Raw genomic sequence first — 15,340 nt, 5'->3', positions numbered from 1 at the left:
ACTAGCATCAGACATATTATAAACCTAAGAATTAAGTTTAATTTTCTAAAAAAAAAAAAAAAATAGATTCCATAAACAATGCTGAAATGTTCTGCACACCGTTTCCGTTTTAAAGCCAACGACAATAACGAAACTTATTCGACTGTAAGTCTCTTTATGTGCCGTGTTTTGCTCTGAAGAAAAACAAACAAACAAGAACGAACAACCTGTGTTCAGTATTACCGACATTTTAAAACACAAAAACTTTATAGGACTATGGTTGGTTTGAGAGAAGTTTCTTTCAAACATTGTCGTGATTATTCATTGTGCTTTACTTCCGCTTTTCATAACAGCCGAGTAAGGACTCGCTTTCATAAATCATCAGAGGCGCTTGCATTTGCCTACGGCGCCAGAAGTGACAACGCTTACTTGTCTTCAAAAGAAAAGAAAGAGATTTTGATAAGGAAAAGGAGGCGATATTGCACTCTGATGCGCAATGCTCATGTCATTGTTTGAAATTTACTGATTAGTTGTATTATTTGTTTTGATGAACCGTTTTGCCATGAGGTAAGAACGATTTGATTGTGGACTTCATAAATGTGCTTCTATTAAACGAAGTGGATTAGAATCTACGATATTTATTTTATTTAAATCCTTGCCAGCACGGCCTTATGTGAATATTATAAATGTGTTTTTGTTGAACAGAATATATTAAAACATTTCACTTGCAGGTGTTCTGTCCGTATCTCCGTATCGTGTGTGCGTATATATATATATATATATATATATATATATATATATATATATATATATATGTAAATATATATATATAATTACTTAATTTACTCACATAAAATTAATATACGAAAGTATAGATTTATGCGTAAGCTTTAAATATTTACTTCGAAAGTGCTCAATACGAAGGTAGAGCTAGTTAGTAAGTTATAAAATGTATATGGCGATTAAGCTACACAGAATATTCCACGTTTCATCCACTTTGCACGCGGAATATTCAGTGTAGCTTAATCGCCATATACATTTTATAACTTACTATATATATGTATATATATATATATAATTATTTTTTTACTATAATAATTAAATACCTACAGACGCTAGTGTTTCATCCTTTCGGGATTCTTCAGTGCAGGGTGTCACGATTACTACCAGTCGAACGATTCGAACCCCGCGACACGAGACATCTCTGGCTCGATTAGCGGAGGCCGTATCCATTCGGCTACCATTAACCGTGTGAAATAGCGTTGAATTTGAAACATTTTAATTTGAATGTTCATTACGTCAGACAGACAGTGATCAAATCGTTATACAATGATCTACGCATAAGAGCTAAATTGCCCGACTTTTAATTCAACTGAAAGTGCTCAACGATAAGAAACGAATTTCTTAAAGGGGCTGTCATAATTATTTTTTTACTATAATAATTAAATACCTACAGACACTAGTGTTTCATCCTTTCGGGATTCTTCAGTGCAGGGTGTCACGATTACTACCAGTCGAACGATTCGAACCCCGCGACACGAGACATCTCTGGCTCGATTAGCCGTGTGAAATAGCGTTGAATTTTAAACATTTTAATTTAAATGTTCATTACGTCAGACAGACAGTATATATATATATATATATATATATATATATATATATATATATATATATATATATATATATATATATATATATATAATTAAAATAAAATTGTTCACTGACACGTGTTTCGTCGTCTACGACTCATCAGAGATTTTGAATCTAGCAAGACCTCGGGAACCCATGATAAGGAGCCTAAACCTCTACCACGCGGCTTCCTCGCAAGACCACTAAATGTAGTGACTACAATTAATAGGAAGCTGACATTTACTGGCCTATATGTGAACTGGTTGTCTTTTGTACCAAAATCACGTAAGGTCAGCTTAATTAATACTTTGGTACATAGAGCCCTGATGATTTGTTCACCTAATAGATTAGACGCCGAACTCGATAAGATCAGGGAAATATTCATCAATAATAGTTATCCTGTTGACCTTATTGATGACTGTATTTTCAAAAAGGTTGCGGATTTTAAATGCCCACAAAAGTTTGGACCTTTGAAATGCCCGGCTTATTTCAAACTACCGTGGATTGGGAATAAGTGTAATAGACTTTCCAAACAGATTCACAGAAGTAGTTACTACTGCTTCTATTCTGTGTCATTGCCTTTGGTATACACTACAACACCTGCTTTTCCTTCTTTTCGTAGGATAATGTGAGGTCATTGGGGTTTCGGGTGCTTATGTACTCCGACTTTTGTATATTGATGGCATGTCTTACCTGTTTAGATTTGTGGATTTTGGATAGCCAATAGAAGATATTTGTTTTTGTTGTGAAGTTTGTAAGGAAGTCTTTTTTCAGTTAATGTACTGTTGTATGTTGTGCAGAGTTTTGTAATTTTTGATATGCTTGTGTCGTCTATGTTAGAGCTAATTGGTTTTTAATAATTTTCGTTCTCTAGTGATTCTAAAATTTTTGTTTTATAGTAGTTCTTATTCATGATAACCACCGCGCTACATAAATTTTAAATGTGTACTTCATATATATATATATGTGTGTGTGTGTGTGTGTGTATGTATTTGTGTACTTTAGATATATATATATGTACTACATATATATATATGTACTTCATAGTACATATATATATATCTGAAATACACACACACACGCATATATATATGTATATATATACATGTGCGTGTGCGTGTGTGTGTGTGTGTATGTGGGTGTGTGTACTTCACTCGTGTTCAATACGCGAGTAGAGATACGCAGATTCTTATGGACAATTACGAGGGAATTTTTTGTAGCTGAATTACCATATATACTTTTCAACTTCCACACGCACAGACGCACGCACACACACACACATACACACAGAGACACACGTGCACACATACACACACGCACACACGCATCTATATATACAATTATATATATATATATATATATATATATATATATATATATATATATATACTAACAAGAAAGCCCGACATTGTCTTGGACTGAATGAGAAACAACGAATGTTCAACCTATGCAATATTTTATTATCATCGAAATAGGAAATTGACTGCCTTCCTGCTCTCCTATAAAATCCCCACTTAAGGAAGCTTTACGTTCTTTTCGCGCAGGTAATTAATCCACAATATACTGTTGCCTGCATTACACTGTGGAGATTTTACTGTTTATTTTATAACAAATATCTGAAATAATGGCTTCATGGCTTTAAATGCAAAAGTAAAGTGTTATTGTTTAATTATGCTCGCAATAGAATCATTCATTTTGAACTTTAAAAAAATTAAATGTTGATTTTACAAAATAGTTTGTTTTTTGTTTTTTTACATAATTACTTATATCTTAGTTCAGCGTACAAAAAGTCAAGTATGGCAGTTTAATTTCTCTCTAAAAAGAAATATTCATTTTGAACGCGTCTTTGTCTTATAAAAGAATCTACAGTCGACTAAACAGGCTGGGCCTTTCTGCTTATGCATTGAAAAAAAAAACTCAAATATAGTTGTGATGTTAGGTTGTATAAATGTGTTAACTTGTAAAAATCGGACTTCCTTCTTTAATTGTAATTTTTCGATTATCAATTTTCGATACTTGTCCAATTCATTCCGATTAATAACCTACATAAGAACACTCCTAGACACATAAAGTACATTCATATGAAATTGAAAAAAAAAAAAAACGTTTCCGAGTTTACAGGGAACGAAATCTTTATCATACAAAAACACACACACAGAAGTAAAATCACTTTTTTAATTAAATAGTATATATATACTAGCATGGGTACCCAGCATTGCCTGGGTTGACATGAAGTTCTGTTCGAGACACACCGGTATACTAATCATTTTCATCATGAGCAACGCGGATACCCCTACAACAAAAATAAAAGAACGGATGAAAACATGTAAATGTAATCGCCCCCAAAAAGAAGTATGTGATACCCTCTCCACCAGATATTTCAGAAAGGATACAGAGAGAAGAAACTATTCTCCGGGTATTGAGCACTGGAAAGACCCCCTCCCAAAGAAAAAATAATTAAAAATAAATCATTACAACTTTTGTTTCAATAAAAAAAATAGCAGTGAATACCCGTGCGATCGCAAACAAAAAGAAAAAAAAGATCTACCAAAAATTAATTCCAAAAATAATTATATGACATTTTCGTCATTTTATATTTCTAATGTAACCCCCCCCAAAAAAAAAAAAAATTGAATTTATCATATTTTGGGGTTCGTTCTGTTTATAAAATTGTTAGATGAAAGTACAGATCGGTTTCATAAAAATCAATTAAATTTATCGTTATTTTATGTTTCAAATGTAATTCCCGCCCCCCTCCACCACCACCACAAAAAACTAAAAAATTTTGTATTGTCATGTTTTGCCCCCCCCCCCCTCTTGAAAAAATGCTAGAGATTACATATCCGGTTAAATGCTTTGTGGCCAAAAAGTGGGTGCTCATTTTACGTTAAATTTATATAGAAAAGTTATCCCCCACGCTAAAATTTCATTTTTTTTTCAAAATTTCTTCTTTCATAGTATTTATAAAGACTGCTTAAATTTAGGCCACAAAAAAAAACAGTTCTTAATTATTTTGGTCAATGTCAAGTTTCTTTCCAACTCCCCCAAAAACTTTAAAATGACGACTTTTAATGGTTTCCGGTTGTGCTGAAAACGAATATTACGTTTAAATTTGGGGCAGATAAGTAGTTTTCATAATATGAAGAAATCACTTTTTCAAAAAGTGGGGATCACTTTCCTATATAAATTTAACGTAAAATGAGCACCCACTTTCTGGTCACCAAGTAAGTTCTTCATACCATAAAACAAATTTAACTGTGATATTCGTTTTCAGCAACCCCGAAAATTGGCGCTGATTTTTTTTTTTTACTGAGAGATGCATTCATTTTTTCATCTCATAATTTAGGACGCTAAGTATGCTGTTAGTAAGTTTACAAAAGCATACCTTTGTTTTTGTTCTTTTTTTCATTATATAACTTGTATAGGTGTGAACAGGTGCCTCTGCAGTTTAACATTTCACAAAAATTCTGTTTACATTAGGAGGCGGTTAAGTAAACTACAGAAGCACCTGGTAAAAACTATACAAATTCTATAATTGAATATCCACTTAAAAAAAATGAAAAACAAAAATATATTTTGTAAACCGTTCGTGTAAGCTTACTGACAGCATTATTTACGTCCTAAATTATGAAAAATAAACGAATCTCTTAGTAAAAAAAAAACAGCGCCGGTGTTCGGTGGTGCTGAAAACGAATATCACAGTTAAATTTGTTTTTTTGATATGAAGAAATGATTAGATGGTTAGAAAGTGAGTGTCCATTTTCCGTTTAATTTATATTGGAAAGTGATCCCCCACTTTTTGAAAAAGTAATTTTTTATATCATGAAAATTATTTATCTCCCCCAAATTTAAATGTGATATTCGCTTTCAGCACCATCGAAAACCAGCAAAAGTCGTCATTTTCAAGTTTTTTAAGGAGTTGCTGTTGTCATAGCCCTAGTAATTGGTCGTCGTAATCTCAACCTTCTATAGTGTCCCTATACATATAGTTCCCTTACGCACGCCCAAGTTGCAATTACTTGATTTGCGTGAATATTTTTTTTTAATATATGCTAGGAGAGAGGGGGTTATTTCAAAGAACATTTTCTATACTGATTCACGACATATAAAGGTCAAAAGCCACTCGATCATAGGGGTTAATAAGGGGGATAATCTACAAATTCAAAGGTCAATACTACTATGAGAAGTTCGGTGATTAGAAAATGCTGAACATCATGGACAACCTTAGACTACGCAAGTGAGTTCTTTGGAAAGTTTTTTTTTTTTTTTTTTGATAATCGCCCAAGACAAAACATTAACTGATAGCCATTAGTCGCGTGCTCTCGTGTAATGAATGAATGTGTGTGTGAAATTCTTAAAGAAAAACTAAAATGACCGAAAAATGGGCTGAAATGACTTAAATAAATAAAAAGTAAATGACTAAGAATGACTTAAATGAACTTAAGAATGACTTGAATGCTTAAAAAAAACTGGAATCTTTCAAAAACAACTTGAATGATCTGGAGAATTACTTGAATGGCTTTGAGACTGACTGGTTGTAAAGTGGGTGATCACTTTACATTAAATTAATACAGGAAAGTGATCCCCCACTTTATATCACAAAGTTACAAACATAAGTACAGCATGTAGTAAGAACAGATGGTATTTATTTGCTCCCCCACCGAGCAAATTAGGCACAAGGCCGATTTTTAATGTGAGGAGTGAAGGGGAAACGGGGACCAACTCCCCGGGGAGTAGGGAAGCTGGATAGTGACAATTGGTATGAAGGGTTGCCCCTACATTGACCAATAACTTATATGTGGGGTTGCCCCCACATATGCTCTTTGCTTGCAGTATCTGCCGGAACAGATACTACACTTTGATCTTGGTCAAAAGGCCAAGAAAAGGGTATTTATTTGCTCCCCCATCGAGCAAATAAGGCACAAGGTCGATTTTTAATGTGAGGAGTGAAGGGGAAATGGGGACCAACTCCCTGGGGAGTAGGGGAGCTGGATGGTTACAATTGGTATGAAGGGTTGCCCCTACATTGACCAAGGTCTTATATGTGGGGTTGTAATTCATTTGCTCCCCCACCGAGCAAATAAGGCACAAAACCAATTTTTTAATGTGAAGAGTGAAGGGGAAATGGCGATCAGCTTCCCAGGGAGTAGGGGAGCTGGATAGTCATAATAGGAATGAAGGGTTGCCCCTACATTGTCCAAGGTCTTATATGTGGGGTTGTTATTTATTTGCTCCCCCACCGAGCAAATAAGGCAGAAGGCCGATTTTTAATGTGAGGAGTGAAGGAGAAATGGGGACCAACTCCCCGGGGAGTAGGGGAGCTTGATAGTTACAATTGGTATGAAGAGTTGTTATTCATTTGCTCCCCCACCGAGCAAATTAGGCACAAGGCCGATTTTTAATGTGAGGAATGAAGGGGAAAGAGGGGCCAGCTCCCCAGGGAGTAGGGGAGCTGGATAGTGATAATAGGTATGAAGGGTTGCACCTACATTTACCAAGGTCTTATATGTGGGGTTGCCCCCACATATGGTTTTTGCCTGCAGTATCTGCCGGAACAGATGGTATTTATTTGCTCCCCCACTGAGCAAATTAGGCACAAGGCCGTTTTTAATGTGAGGTAAAAACCAGCTCCCCTAAAAGTAGGCAAAAAGGGGGCACTCTGGTTACCAAAAATAATAATTGTCCCAGTATAGAGGGTTTCCCCTCCATTGACTGGTACAAATTATCTTAAGTGTAGTATCTGCCGGAACAGATACTACACTTTGATCTTGGCCAAAAGGCCAAGAAAAGAGTATTTATTTGCGTAGAAAACATTACACTGCAAATTAAAATAAATTAAACGAAACTAGAATTGTCATTGGATAAGGATTAAAAATGTAAGAAAACGTAAAAAAGTGATATCGTGTTTTGTGAGATTGTCGCAGAATATTTCGTTTGTTTTCGCGTTTATCTCCGAACAATGTGTTAGTGTGTGTCTCTGTTATTTCCTGTGCTTCTCTGTTCATATGCCGTCATCCACGCGATCGTTTGTTCTGTCTTTGTTTCATTTTCTCTACGTGGTCTTGTCATTTTTATGGGCTAAAGACGTTGCCTACGGCGCCAATGATGGCGGAAGTCAAGTATTTGGACATATGCCAGGCACCGGATGTCGAGTGAGTATTTTTTTTTTTTTTATTGTGCCTAAGAGGCAAAGCTATGTACCTTGGTATAAGATACATATGTAACGTAGTGCGGGTGCGTCTATGCAAATGTATGCGAAATGACGTTACCAGTTGGAAAGAATAGATTTTAAAAAGGAGATCAGGTCAGAAACGAAAATAACGTCCGAGATCAGTTTCGAGACGTGGGTGACGTCACGGCTCTAATAATGAGAAACTACATGCTGTTGTACAAAAAGCGAACTAAATTTCATTTCCTTATTCTTTGTCTTCTTTTGCGACCGAGCATACAACGTGTTGATTCCCGGACTACGTTATATTTAGACATAACTAAGGTTGTAAAATATCTGCTTATGAAAAGATCGAATTAATAAAGAAATCCTGCTATGACTGAATGTCTTTTTAACTCATACGACGCGAAGATGAGACACAAGGTTACAAATGTGTGATTTAAAAAAAACACTGCACCATAGGGAGAACATTATTGCATGTAACAAATGCATGGACAACCCCATCGGCATTCCCTGTTAATAGTGCCTCCCAGACATTATATTCTCCTAGGGGTTTGCGACTTATATTTGCCTTCCGTCTGCATCTTATAGAGTGTAGACTTATTTATTAATCATTTATACTGTTCGTAAATGTTTTTGCTTATTTTTTGGAGTGGGGAAAATTATGGTGAGGTAGCTATATTAAAGTGCAGAATTCTTAGGAGTTGAACTAATGTTATATTATATTTATGTGTATAATGGTTTATTACCTATTTGTGTATTTCCTTTAATTATTTACTTCTTTTATTTAACTATTTTTTACTTATTTTTTCGGTATTATTTAACTCTTTTTTAATGGTCCATAATCGTCTAGTGTACAAGTCTGTCTTAACAGCTGTGCTCTAGTGTGTTTAGTCTCTTTTTCTTTTTTCATTTTTCTTAAACTTTTTCTTCTAGGGGATGGGACATCCAACCAGATGTCTGACATTTACCCCTATTTTAGTGAGTCCAACCAAGAGATCTTTTCAGGATTCTAGCCGTCCCTTTCAGTGCAATCTCTAGTGTGGGTGCGTGTGTGTCAGAACATATAGCCACACATACATAACATGACATAACGACATACCTGTTTTCTGCTGGGCCTCTGGGAGATACGTCGACTCGACGTCTCGATTGAGCCGGTTCCCTTACAACAAAGACGAATGCAAGATGGACACAAGACGCTGTTTGGTTTTGTATATATTTTTATTTATTCCGCTGGCATTTCATTGCAGCAGAAACTGGAGTGAATGACGAGCTTTGGCTTGTGGTCTCTCCGCATCCAATTGGAAACCGCTTCCCCTTTATGGGGAGCCTGTTTAACCCATCTTATCTCTTCGGCGTCTAAGAACGAACTCACTTAAATTAACTCAGTTTGCTCAAACTGAACCGGTGACATGTTTGCATACCTCTCGGTGCAACTTGATCGGTCACCTAGTTTGATATCTGTCATAACATTACACTTGACCCTTTCTGCACCTGAAATGCTCGTTTAACTATCGTTTCCTACAATCTATTGTTTACTTTGCTAGATAGATAGACTATTAAATAGACAGATGGATGGATATATATATATATATATATATAGAGAGAGAGAGATAGATAGATAGATAGATAGATAGGTAGAAAAACTGATCGCTGAATAAATGCTTTCTACCCGGCGTTGCCCGGAGATTACATAATACTAACACTACAAGATAAATTTGTGTATAATACTGCCCTTCGTTGATCAATGTTGTATCAGTTCCGTCAAGTTTATAAATAGAATATATATTTTTTATTATTCGGTTTATTCGGACTATTATTCTTACAACGTTGCCGTCGATGTGACCTCTGACCTTCTTTAGGATTATCAAGCACCCGTGGAGTAGCAGATTAAGTACAAAATACAAATTCCGTTCAAGATTACACTAATTTTAAGCTTAAAGGTTCAATCCACTGTGCGACCGAGGCTAAGGTTGTTATTGCGAATTAAGACTAACGGAAGAAGAGCATGTTAATTTTCAGGGTAAAATAAAAGTATTTCCTACAAAATATCGTATAGATTACCGTGTACGAGTGAAAGATACTCGTGTTCGACTGAAAACACTTGAAAATATGAGAAGTAACATCGGCCGAAAAATTTTGGAAATAAAATTCAAGAATCGAACTAAAATCGTATATTCTTTGCCACTTCGTAGACATTTTTAGTTTTAAGGTTATGTAACATAATTTGGATGCATCTGTGTTTCACTCCAAGGACTGACTGAGGACATTTCTTAACAGTACGAAATAGTCATGGGGCCTCACAATCGGATATAGTTTAAGGTCATATCCAGGACCGAAGAAGGCAGGAGTCATTATGTTGACTAGCACCATTGACAATAGACTTTTTTCTCATATAAGATTACTCGTGTCAAACATTCTACCTAACCTAACCTTGCGGTCTAGGATATGACCTTAAACTGTATCCGATGGTGAGGCCCCAGCTTGCGGGCTTTATGGAGTGTAGAGCCACCTTTTGATTACCATTGATCCCAGGTCCATTCTGACCCGGAGTGGTAGTACCTGTTAGGATCCCAATTATGGGTTAACTAGAAACCGACTAAAAAAACCAAGATATACTCTATTCAAAAATTGTTCTTCAAAATCAATGGATTCGGCATTAAATAACCTGAAAAGGGTTGATATACCGTAAAAAAGCCAAAAAAAACCCAGAACCTAACCTTGCAAGTAAGCAAGGTAATTTGGTATTGCCTTGCACATATAACAGCGTTATACCTAACTAAAAAAGTACAATAGTACTTTTTTTTTCAAAACTCAGTCATGGAAAATAAAGAATAATTATTTTTTCTTTTAAAAATTTATAATCACTGGTCGCAGTGTAGATGTGTACGTGTTTCAGATTTTGGGATGAGTATCGCGCTATTTGCATTATTAAGGATCTTTAGAGCATTATTCTCAATCAGGTGTCATTTTAACAACGTTTCACTCGATGTAACCTTTAACCTACTTCAAGGGTATTTTGTTGAACACGGCAATCTTTCTGTCAAACTACAGAATCTTCTGGAAATTTGAACGAACCCCTCAATTTAATCCACGGTGGTAGTATAGTTACTTGTCGTCATGACTCAGTAAAAGTATGTATAAAGATTTTTCATTGCATTTTCACTATAAACAAAGCATAGTATCACTTTAATGAAGGGGGCTACCATCTCGGACATCATTTGCAAAGATACTATGCAGGGAGTTGAGCATTACACTTGAACTTCTGCATGTCAGTACTCTCAGGGAAGCAGGGCCCCGTAAGGGAATTCTAAAGTCTAGTAGTCTTGGGGAAAGAAATTTTTAGAGTTGAAGTCTTCCTGGAATCTGAGGATCTTTTATATAGTAGTGGAATTTTATATAGTAGTGGAATTTTATATAGTAGTGGAATTTTGCTTCTTGTCGAGTTTGCTGAGGTTATTTACGTCGGAGGAGAACAAAAGCTTATTAGGATGGCGACTCTCTTTTGAACCCTGTCCGGGAGTAAGAGATTACTAGCAGATAATCCAGTCCAAATGTGACAACAATATTTCATATATGAGCGAATGGTGGCCTTGTAGAAATACAGGATACATTCAAGCGTAAGTATCTTTCTAGAACAGTATAAAGAGCCCACGTTATTTGCAGCAGCCTTGGCAACGTCCTCAATGTATCTGTTCCAACTCATGTTCACTGTGAACGATAAACTGGAGAGTTTAAAAGAAATACTTTCAGGTAATGTATCATTAGTCATGGCTATTAGTGATTGAGAATGTTTCTTGGAATTATTAAAGCAAATAAGCTTTGTTTTGGCTACATAAATGTTACTGTCCATTTTGTCCCCATTCCACTACAGGCTGGAGGTCGTTCTATTTCGCAATTCTATTTTGAGTATCGCTCGCAGTAAGAAGGAAACCTTCAACTTCCAGAAACGTGTAACTTATAACTGAATTTTACCAAAAACTTTATCCACTACGCCACGGGTCCTCACTGTGTTTCTGTATCTTTGGATGAAAATGTATTATTGACATTAATTTGGACTTTTTGTTTTGCACTGTTCTCATACTGCGTGTCATTTGAACCAGGTTCGCTCGATGTTATCCCAGACGTTTACCAGGCGGAATTTTCCCCCAGGTTTGATTCAAAGATTCCCAAGTTAAACACGACTGATATACTTGAAAAACGCCGGTGATTACATCGATCCTAACGTCGTGAAAACAACACTCAACATGAGAACACTAGTCCGAAGAATCCAAAGGGCACATAATGGTGTGGCTGACTTATTTATCAAACTTGACAAGCGGGTTTTCTGCAGGGAGTACTAACAGCAAACCCCACCGAGACACGTGTGTGCCAATACAATATAAATTCGTTCACGCGCAGACGCAAACAGCCGAACCTACAAACAGACACAGTAATCAATAGCATACCTCCTTATTAATTATAGCTTGTGAAGTTTCTTCTGATTGAGAGACATTTATACTTTTGATATTTTTACGATCGTTAACTTTGACATTCAAGAGTATTAAAAGCAATTGAAGTTTTAATACTATATGGAAATGTACATCTAATTGACGTATATATATATATATATATATATATATATACATACATATATATGTATATATATACATATATGTGCGTGTGTGTATATATTTAATATATATATATATATATATTAGACGTGTATATATATATATATATTAGATATTGATATATATTAGACGTGTATATATATATAAATATATATATATATATATATATATATATATATATATATATATATATATATATATATGTCTATTGAATTTAAAGATTCTCAGTGCATACTATAACCTATCAGTTTGTCGGACTCCAATCACTTAATGGCATGTCTATAGACAAGCATCGACTGACATTTCACCCAAAAACATTCCATTGTCTCGCCGAATTCATATTTATTGATTAAATACACTCATCTAAATATATCTGCATCGAAGTTTTTCCAACATATCTATCTTCATTTATATAAATATATATATATATGTGTGTGTGTGTGTGTGATATTGTATGAGTAAACATTAATAATCCTTTATATACCTACAGTCTGTAGTGTTTTGTACTATCGCAGTCATCAATGTAGAAAGTGATAATTACTGCTGTACTGGAGATTCGAACTCAGTCACAATGTGAACGTTGACCCAGTAAGTTAGTATTTTTTTCTTCTGGGCCACCGCTAATTAACACAAGTATGAGTGAAATGAAGTGCCTAGTGATATCATGCCATATATATATATATATATATATATATATATATATATATATAAATTTTTGTGGCAAGAGTTGCGCAATCTCCAACCACACCTCTCCTAATTTGACATGGTTTGATATCAGGCAAGTGGAGGTAATAGAAGGCCTGGAAGCAAATGCCGCGATAAGCGGAGAGCACTTACAGCGTCTAAAATTCCAAAATGGTCACCCATCTGTGTGTCAACGTGATTACGTGCACAATATATATATATATATATATATATATATATATATATATATATATATATATATATTCTGTGGAAATATATATATATTTTTTGTAGAAATATACTTTATTCTCTTATGATATATACTAATATATGATATATATATATGTATATGTATATATATGATATATATATGTATATATATGATATATATATGTATATATATGATATATATATATATACATATATATATAGTAATTTATAAAATATATATGGCGATTAAGCTACACTGAATATTCTGCGTTTCATCCAACTATATGATTCGTCAGGCTTATGCGCATAAGTTAATTGATGCAAATGACCGAGCGTTTCGCGAGGTGACGTCACAACGAAGAAGAATGAATGGAAAAGACCTAAACATAAGGAAAACGTAACCCAGGGGAACAAAAATAGACACACTTGTCAGGATAGCGACACGGAAAGACGTGTTCTAAACATGGCCGAATAAAGAGTATTACGTGTTCGAAACGGTGGAGTCTTGTTAAGCACATTGGAGTACGAGAAGACATTTGAACGAGAGTTGCTGCAACAGAAAAAAGTGAGTCTAATTTATTATTTCCCCCAACTAATCGATTGTATTTCCTTATTGAATAAATGAACCAATCAATATCCACCAATATATAGTTCTGTGACTTCATTTCCCATTCCTATTGTTTTCATATATATCCAAAGATACGTGTTGAGCTTTATATTGTCTACATAAGTCTCCTCTCATAGAATTGAGCTCGCTCTTTTCCTCTAACGCTATATATATATATATATATATATATATATATATATATATAAATAAATATATATATATATAAATATATATATATATATATATATATATATATATATCAGCAAAAGTACCCGTCGTTGACTGGGTTCAAAAACAGCCTACAGAAAATGGACTTATGAAAGTATGATAGGTTATGAAAAGGAAGGGTTGTAAAGAGATAGCTTCGAATTTGGGGGAATCAAAACCCAAGTAAAATATGATGAAAGTAAAAATGAAATAGATAAACCCCATCATTTATTATACCATACCTGTTCACACTGAAACACTTATAACAATATTCTGGATCTATATTAAAAAAAAAACGTGTTAAACTTTGTGACATGTTTCCATTCTAATGAGATCAGGCGCAACGGACACCCCATACTTTTATTATACCATATTTCTTCAAACTGAAACATAATTATCAAAGTATACTTACGAAGATAGATATGAAAAGTCTTTATTAAAGTTTGTGCCTATTTCCATTCTATGGAGGCCAAGCGCGAATGCAGACACCACAATTTTATTAAACAATCCCTATTTAAGTTAAAACATACTTATCAAAGTATTATTATGTACATCTATATCAAAAACACTTGTAAACTTTTTTTTTAATTTTCAAATTTCTTTATTTCCATACTTTGTGGACCAGGCGCTTACGCAGACCCCACAATTTTAATGAATCATCATTATGCCAGATCAAACGTACCCATTCCTATGTCTCGATACATCTATCATTATATGTGATCAGTTTTCTATAATAGTCAACCATATAGGAGTCTATTCGTGACCAGACACACACACAGACGTTCAGCTTTATATTATATTATATGTGTGTGTGTGTAGATAATTATTGATATATCTCGCTCTCAAAATATATATAAGCTCTCCATATTACTCTATAGATCTGAAAATTGGACTTATTCAGCTAAACAACAGCGTCGTTTGGGTGGATGTATCAAACGCCTATAGAGAAGAGTAATCAATCTTACATGGCGAAATCAACCAAATTTAGAAATAATATATATGGAGACTTACCGAGAGTATCAACCTCAGTTTGCAAGAGACGTGGTCAGTCTACTGGGCGTTGTACACATATTACAACATTTGTACCGTGGAAGCACCCATCATCTAAAAATCGACCAGGAAATTAACTTTTTTCAAATAAGATACAACGAGATACATTTATTTACAAGGAAGATCTATTGGATGCTATGAAAGATAGGGAATACTGGAAGAGTGTAGTGAGTTCTATCTCGGCTGAGGCCG

General features: G+C 34.6%; 1 long non-coding RNA gene and 1 pseudogene across 1 annotated transcript in view; both read right to left on the bottom strand.

The window, feature by feature from the left end:
- LOC145249381 (uncharacterized) overlaps nucleotides 1-1,220 on the bottom strand; it is a 34,093-nt gene extending 32,873 nt beyond the window's left edge. Inside the window, exon 1 of the long non-coding RNA XR_013863528.1 lies at nucleotides 1,090-1,220. This is a non-coding gene — a long non-coding RNA (uncharacterized LOC145249381). The remainder of the gene's footprint in view (nucleotides 1-1,089) is intronic.
- Nucleotides 1,221-7,253: 6,033 nt separating this feature from the next.
- LOC145249825 (U2 spliceosomal RNA) lies at nucleotides 7,254-7,400 on the bottom strand (annotated as a pseudogene).
- Nucleotides 7,401-15,340: the final 7,940 nt, after the last annotated feature.

The sequence above is a fragment of the Euprymna scolopes genome, chromosome 28 (assembly GCF_053919585.1).
Source record: "Euprymna scolopes isolate OS-2025 chromosome 28, ASM5391958v1, whole genome shotgun sequence".
Taxonomy (NCBI): Eukaryota; Metazoa; Mollusca; class Cephalopoda; order Sepiida; family Sepiolidae; genus Euprymna; species Euprymna scolopes.
The sequence above is the reverse complement of the archived record's forward strand: the minus strand, read 5'-3'. Positions and strand labels throughout refer to the sequence as shown.